General features: G+C 31.4%; 1 pseudogene; it reads left to right on the top strand.

Moving 5' to 3' along the window:
• Nucleotides 1–4,217: 4,217 nt before the first annotated feature.
• On the top strand, nt 4,218–5,075 carry LOC116127230 (annotated as a pseudogene).
• Nucleotides 5,076–8,825: the final 3,750 nt, after the last annotated feature.

Genomic DNA, 8,825 nt, shown 5'->3' with positions numbered 1-8,825 from the left:
GTATGTATGAGTGTGGATTGGGTGGCAGGCTGGCAATGGGCCTTATCATTTTGTTTGGGAGTAGATGGAAGTCCTTTTCATCCTTGCTTTCTGTGTTTTGTCAGCTTTTGGGGAATTTATTTCACTTTGCTTCTTGTTCCCCATCTCTTTTATGTCATGCTCATCACATTCATTCGCATCATCACATCATATCCATTCATTTGTTAAATTTATGATTTGTTTTCTTCAGTAATTTTTAACCAACTACTTTCTTTACATAAAAGGTTTTCAAAAATTTATTTGCAACGACCCAGGTCCCATCTATTATATATGTCCGTTTTGATACATAATTTTAATAGTAGGACGTGTCTAATTAGTTGTTAAATACTTTCCTGTTAACTTACTTTAGGAAGTCTAAATTGTGGTACAAGTATTAAATATAAGGTTTTCTTTGACTGAATAATAAAAATTCAAATTGTTGTATGGGTATGACAATGATATAAATACTTGTCGATAAGTTATAGAGCTTTCATTATCAGAATTGAAGTCAAATACGATACTTTTTTAATATATAAACTCGATATTCAAAAAAGAGGTAAGGTCTAAATTTGACCTCATTCAAATAAAATAAATTGGATAAGGTAGATATTCCTCTACGTAGGTTCATAGGACCACAAGTGACATAGGATAAGAAAAATTATCGTCAAATAAATTTACTTTCAATTCAATGTATTTGACTATTATCAAACTCTTACTTTCTAGAACATTGTATATGCTCTTTCTCGAGTTTCTTATTATAGATTTTCCTTCGAAGAATTATAATCTTATGATAACTAAGTATAGATGAAATTAAACGATCATTAATAAGTATTTTTGGTTGATCGAGTGAGTCGATAGAGACTTTTTAGTTTATTACTTCAGAGGTTATGAGTTTAAGTTCTCTTATCTGTTACTAATAAGGTAGTTACTGAAGCTTTTACTTAATCGGTAGTTATAGAGTTTAGAGGATTAGTTGAGGTATACGTAAATTGGTCTAGATACTCTCAGTCATTAAAAAAAAAAAAAAGGATCATTGATGAGGTTAAGATAATAATCTCGTTTGAAGAATTTATTTTATTTTTTTCATATATAATACTTACTTGTTGATTGAATATATTCTTTGTGTTAGCTTTATGGACTATGGTATATGTTAAAAATAATTAAGAGTTGAAATAATTTATATGGTGTTATGGAGATTCTGTTATGTATGTACACGGGGTATTGAAATGAGAATACGTAGGTGAAAGAAAAAGAAAAACAAGGGCACATGGGTCGAGTTGGATTTTAAAGTCTAAGGACAAAGTGGGGTTGGTGGGGCACACCGAATACCCTCTCCACCAATCAAGCTCTCCACATGCTTTCTTTCTTTGACTTTCTAACCCACCTTCTTCTGTTGATTCTCCAACGTCCACCCCCACCCTTCACCAATTACGTTTTGCCACGTTGTTATCTCCTTCTACTTTAGAGAAATGATGTACGTTACGACTAACACCGGTTACCTCCGCTGCCCCGACATTAATCATACAAAGGGTCAAATACCCAATATACAGTGAACCCTAATTAGAGATTGAGAAGAACAAATTTATAATAATTTGCATTATACTCTACAAATTATGGTTCATATTAACCCAAAGTTGGCATGATGGTCAGAGGTTGCTTTCTTTTAATTTTATAGGTTTAAATTACATTAGAGACACCAAGATATTTGTAATTGCCTGAAATATTAGGCTTGTAGGTATTTATGAGTCTCAAAGATAAGTTTATGTGAGCTCAAACTGATCAAACAACTCTAGTTATAAAAAAAGTATGGTCATATGGGTTTAGAGTTCCTAAGAATACCTCAATGTCAAAAATTGTTATTTGCTCGATTCTCAAGATTTTAGGGTTCGACGAATATTCTAGTTTCGAATTAGGTTTGTAAAGCGAGGTTAGGAGATTTTAAGTTATAAATGTTATTTTATGTTTTCATCTTAGAGTAATATATCATTTATTATTATTATATCAAGAAATAATTTAGAATAAAGAAGCACTTTAGCGTGAATGCTATTGTAATCATACAAATTATGTGATACTCTCTTTAACCATATAGATTTATTATTTTCCAATTTTGATGAACTTAGAAAGATGCAATACTCTTGATATGACACTATTTATTTTTACAAAAACGAATTACATGTTACCAAAAAGAAAAGATTATAATTTATAAAATGTTATCTATATGAGTTGAACATTTTCATCTAATTTTTGGCATTATTGTGTAATGGAACCCATCATTTCATGATTTAGGTGCTTTGATGTTCACCCGACGAAGTGGAGTAAGTGGATACTATAATACCAAACATTTTAAGCGATAAGATTATTATATAAAGTTTAACTATAAATTCATTGATAATAAATACAATTACAAATTATTCTCTTAAATGTAAAGCAAATTAGCTAACTATAAAATTATATTATATGTATATATTAATACTAGAATTAATCTAATATGTTACCTATTTTTTCATTAATAAAATTACTTCATTTTTAAAGTACCTAATTTATTAAAAAATGCCTTTAAAAAAAGATAAGAAAAAAGAACTCACTTTAAGCAATAATAAAAATAAAAATTAAAAAACTTCTTTCTTTTTCTCTAAGCACGCTTGGCATACTTTTTCATAAAAGCACTCATAAAACAATTCATCAAAGAATCCAAAATATCAAATTCTCGTAAATTACATTAAAGTTTTGTCAACCTTATCCAAGTAAGAGAGATTGTTTGCTTTGCTAGAATGGTTCACAATTTATCCCACTTAGGAGTGAATATAGCAGAGTTTGATTCCCCGATTTTTTAATATAGTGATTACGGAGAGATTTTCCAACTGTCTTTTAAGATCTTAAAATTAGTTAAGTATCACAAATTAGTTCGGGACACCCTGATCACCAAAAAAATAAAAAAAATTAAAGTTTGAGTAATTATCTAAAAGTCAATTAATTAATTAAAACCAAATATTAGTAATTATTATGGTGGAGCCAATGAAACAAATAAAAGGCAAACAAGGCCAACTGTCTGTCCACTTACTTCACCACAATCTTCTAAAATGCATCATCCATGACATCACTCCCCCGACAACTGCGGACGCTTAAAACTTAAATCACACCATCCACGCGTCCTCACATCTACCGTCCAAAATCTCTTTTACCCAACAAATCAATACCCATATTACCATATATTATTCCCCGTTTTACCACGCTTGTTCCTCTCTCTTTCTTTCTTTCCTGCTTGTGTTTCTTTCCCCTGTGACAAATTCACCAAACAGACTAACTCTCGAACGACGCCGGCGAATTAAGGAGAGATTGTTAGTGTTTAAAGTTTGGGACGCTAATTACGTTGAGTTGTTAAGTTAAGATGATTAACTTTGAAGAAACGGAGCTCGCTTGGGGTGTACCGGGAGGTGGCGGTGGCGAAAGTGAGATAGCCAGAGCTGTGGAAAGAGAGGCTTTGCGGAGACGGAGGTTGACTTGAAGCTTAATTGTGTCGACTAAAGAGTCGTCGTCGTCATCGTCGGCGACGGTCGTGATTGATGTTGAGCTGTGGAGAAGATGAAGGAGAAGCTAGTGTTTCAAAGCCACCGGCAAAGTAAGTTGTTCTACTAACTAACTATTATATCTTACCGTTAAATCGAAATCAAGAAAAAACTCATCAAATGATCCATGAATTACTTTGATGTGGATGATGAGAGAGTTTTTAGTATTATAATGATGATTTCACTTGAGTTTGGAGTTTAGGAGATTTTTAATGAAGCTTTAGAAGTCAGGACGATGTTGGTGAGCTAAGTGGTTTGTGTTGCGGCCATGAACAAACTAATTTTTTTTTAATTTAATTAAATGTTAATAAAGAAAATAGATATTTATTGATTTTAGTTATAATTTCAAGAGGCTTTGGTTCGTTGTCGGGAGAAAGAGGAAAAGAACAAAACATAAGGAATCTTTTCTTTTTCTCAACCACCAAACAAAATTTCAATGGAGGAGAAAAGTATAGCTACTGTCTACCCATAGCTTTCTACCCATATCATGTTGTACACGAAAACAAAAAATGGTACGGTTTTTCTCTCCACCAAAAAAGTAAAAGTAATGCAGAACACGGCACCATTTTGATGTGCTGTAATATTTGAAAACAGAAACAGAATCATCCTTTTTTATGAATATTTATAATGATGATGGTGATACAGGGCACAAGTGGTTGTTGGCCACCGTTGAGATCATTCAGAAAGAACACTATGGCCGTCCAAAAAGAATAGCAGTGAGGAAAGTGATAAGGCCAGCACTGCTAATGGTAGTGTTGTTGTTGGTGCTGCAGCTTTTGTTAAGTGAGCATGGATGGTGCCCCATATTTACGTAAGGTTGACCTCAATTATACAAGAGTTACCGGAATCTCTGATGCCCTTGGCAAAATGTTTAGCTCCTTCACCATTGGTAAAAAAATTAAACTCAGGGTGGTGTTAAAAATTAAATTAACTTATGTGATTAATAATATAATTTTGACAAAATGGGTTTGGGTTAATTTATGTATAGGTAACTGTGGATCACAAGAATGAAGGATTTCATGAACGAGAGCAAACTGATAGATCTTTGTGTGGTTTCTGAGTATGTACACTACTATGAAGACAAAGATGGAGACTGGATGCTTGTGGGTGATGTGCCATGGGAAGTAAGTTTGTTCATCACCATAATAACAAGTTGATATTAAAATATTAACATTTCTCTTCGAGAGTTTTAACTAATTAGTTGATGATTTAACAGGATGTTGTGTTGATTCATGCAAACGCTTAAGATAATGAAAGGATCCGAGGCCATTGGACTTGGTAAATTACTATTATTTGTATAATCTTTATAGTAATTCTCAACTTTGTTTCTGATATGAACATTTTACTTTTATTTTATTTGCAGCTCCAAGAGCAGTTGAAGTTGAAGAACAGAAGCTGAAAGCAAGTTGTATTTTGTTCCAAGAAGTTGAAAATTCAAACCCAAAGGCGAACCGGCTTGAGAGGGTTCAAGCAGGGAGTTTGAATATGTGATGATGGTCTGTATGATGATGGTTTAGTATAGATGATGATGATGATGATGATGATGTGGAATTAATATGTTAATTTTGTGAGAGATTGTTAAGGGACAAGAAGTAATAATAATATATTAAACATGTTTAAATCTTTTTCCCATCTGTGACTTTGTTTATTGCTATGGCTTTGTCTAATAATACTTTTTTTATATTATTATATTGTTATCGTTTGGTGTAGCTGTCATGACTGTTTTTGTTCCCTTTCATTTTGTATTAATAATGATAAGAATCTCTGCATTATCTGTACTGTAAACTTTCAAGTTAAAAAATATTGCGTGTTTATAAAGTATGTGAATGGTGGAGGGCAAATATAGAACAAGATCTCGCAACAATGAAATATATTTTTTCAATTATTCATATTTTTTATTTAATCTAACAATTAATTGCTAATGTCTCAATTTCATGTATCACCGACACCTCTACACAAACCTACCAATCAGATTGCACCAAATCAGCAAATTCCATGTGACTTTCATGTGTCCGCTTTATTACTTTAATGATGTCTTTTTTTCTTTTTTTTTTTTTAAATAATATTAAAGGTAAGCAAATGAATCAACAACCTAATCTTTGAATGGGCCTACAGACAGACAAGGACCCACTTCTATGGGCCTAAAAAGATGTAGATAGGGCCCATTAATCCTACCGATTTATGACACCTCATTATTACTGTCTGCCTGGGGTCTCTTCTCCAATTATGGCCAGCCAATCTGGCCCCCACACATCACAGTACGGGCCCCATCTCCAGCTATTTTAATCTTATCTACTTTTCCTTTTTTTTTTCAGAATTTGTACTGAAAACTTTATTTTCTTTCATTTGTGTCCCAACATGTTGACATGATTCTTGTTAGTCGTTACTATTATTATTGTGTTTTTTAAAGTTCACAAAATGATGACAGCTTTTTTTTTTTTTTTTTTTTAATTCATATAAAAAATTATTTGTAATTAATTTATTTTGAGAAAAATCATTAGATGAGAATTAGATTTAGGTGATGCCATGCATAAGAAAATATATATACAATATAGTGATATACTATGCCATTGTTTTTGTAACATTCCACTTAATTTTTTTTTAATTTATTAAGTTGACTTTATATAAATTTATCTCTTCATTTTACGTCACATAACTTTGAGGGGTATTTGGTTCAGGGAATGTTAGATTACCGAAAATATTAGATTACTTAAATCTTATTTTACCTTGAAGATTACTAAGAATTTTTAGAAAAATGTGTTTGGTTAATTGATGTGTATGTTATATTAATATATTTGGTTAGGGGGAATAAATTGATAGGTATGTTATTTAAATTATTAAATTGCCCTCTTTTTAAATATTAATATAATATTTTTTTTATTAATTTTTGAATAATTTCTTTTAACACCCAATATTTCAGATTTAGCTAAAACACACCTGCTTATATAAAACTTTATTTTTTGACAAAATCACCCCAACCCCCTGCCGCCACCGCAAACCACCGCCGGAAGTCTCTGAAAGTCGTCGTGAGTAGCTCACCGTGACCACAAGGCTCCGATATGGCCGTTGTTGGCCATATTGATGGCCGAAAACGGCCATATCCAGCCAAATCGATGGGTATGGGCATTAACTGCTAGAACCTTAGCCTTTATCGGCCAGATCTGCTCCTGATATGACCTTTTCGGCCATAAATATGGCTAAAAACAGCCATATTAGGGCCTCCCGGTCACGGTGGACTGCTCACGGCGACTCCAGGTGACTTCCTGCGACTTTTTGCGATGATCGACGGTGGTTTGGCTGGCGGCAAGTGGGTTGGGGGTGGCTTGGGTAAGCTGAAATTTGTTTTGATTTCAAGGGTAATTTTGTCTAAAAAAATTAATTAAATGGGGTGACATGGTAAAAGCAAGATTCATGTAAATAAATTAAATAAGGGCATTATTGTCCTAAAATTTTATTAATAAGGGATAGAATTATAAAAAATAAAAATAAAAATTACCCAATTAATCTTACAATACCTAAAAAAATAGAGATAATCATATTACTTCCAATGTTACCAACAATAGCTACTTTTGGTATTTAAAGATTATCAGAATCTTATATTATTTAACAAACTAAACATAGTAAACAAGTAATATAAGATGATTTAACCCTAGTAATCTCACATAATCCCCAACCAAACACCCGCTGAATGTATATAAATCTTCGAATATGTAATATTTTTTTTTTTTCCTTTTACTAATGTCCTATATTCTTGATAAAAATATGAGGTAAAAACTTATTTTAATTTGTTAGGATTTAGTTTTATCTGTATTTTTAAGAGTAAACGACTTTTTCCCACCCAAGGCTTGGCTTAATAACTTTTTCCACCTAAAAAGATTCAAAATTCTACTTTTCCACCCAAAGTTTATATTTAGTTATTATCCAAAGCTGATTTTAGTGGCAAAAATTCTCTCTGTCGTCATCATTTGAACCTCTGGTCTCCTGTTTATAAAATTTCTCTCATTCTTGCACGCAAAGTTAGGGTTTCCTATTCTTACGTAATTTTTATCTAATTCCAATAATGAATACTCAATCGATCACTACTATTCAATCCACCAGCCTTCACTATACAAAACCCCTCTTACCTTGGCTCCCGGTGACTTATTGAACGTTGATTGAGAAAATAAAATGTATTTTAGGTATTAACAAAATATAAACTTTGGATGAAAGAGTGATATTTTAAAAAATTTTTGCTAGGAAAGTGTCATTAAGGCAAAACGTTAGGCGGGAAAAAGTCGGGTTTACTCTATATTTAACTTTGAATAAGGTGGACGGTGTGTGTGTTAAAATCAAGTAATTCTTCGATTCATAAATGTTTAAAAAGGAAATTCAAATCACTATAGACAAAATTTGAATTATAATATTATTTGTTTTTCTAGTTAAATCACTATAGACATATTTTGATAGTAATAACAAGATGAAAGAGGGGGCTTTTGAGGAGAAGAAAAAAAGAAGATTGGATAGAAAATCTTCAAATTGATTGAAGAGAGAGATATATGAAGAGTTCATTGTACGAGTGTCATTTTCTTGTTTGGGTAGAGGGAGACAGTCCATTCGTGCCTTCAACATTGCCACGTTTACGTTTTATTTGCCAAATATTAATTATTATAATGTTTTCATTATATACATAAATTTCATCCATTTAATCTAAATCAAAATATTTTATTATATTAATTGCTTCCTAAAATCTTTGATTAGGAAAGATAAGATATGATTCAGTTGTGAGATTTAAATCAAGTATAATTTTAGCAAATTAAAGGACCTCTAATCAATTATTATGGCCTTTAGTTTCTTATGTTTAAATTATTAACACCACCAATAATTTTGAAGTGACAAACTAAAATACAAATTTTCAATCATTCATTTCACATCAAAATATATGATTTTATTTTTATATATTTTTAGACATTCTATGATCTTATCCTTTTAAAAGTTTTAAATAGTAATATTATAACTAAATTTAGGGTCCAATTACGTAAACATAAATTATTACATATTTTATATTATAGTTTCTCATGTTTACCTGATACGACTATTAGACAGGTTTTCAATATACCATAAGAGGGTTTTAGTTATTTCACAGAGATTTTTAATCAATTCTTTTATGATATTAAGCAATACCCATCAATTTGCTTAGAAAATTGAGTCTAAAATTGGTGAGTTATAACAATTGATCATTAATATGTAGGTATTTAACCCCAA

The sequence above is a fragment of the Pistacia vera genome, unplaced genomic scaffold (genome assembly GCF_008641045.1).
Source record: "Pistacia vera cultivar Batoury unplaced genomic scaffold, PisVer_v2 Contig190, whole genome shotgun sequence".
Lineage (NCBI taxonomy): Eukaryota > Viridiplantae > Streptophyta > Magnoliopsida > Sapindales > Anacardiaceae > Pistacia > Pistacia vera.
The sequence above is the reverse complement of the archived record's forward strand: the minus strand, read 5'-3'. Positions and strand labels throughout refer to the sequence as shown.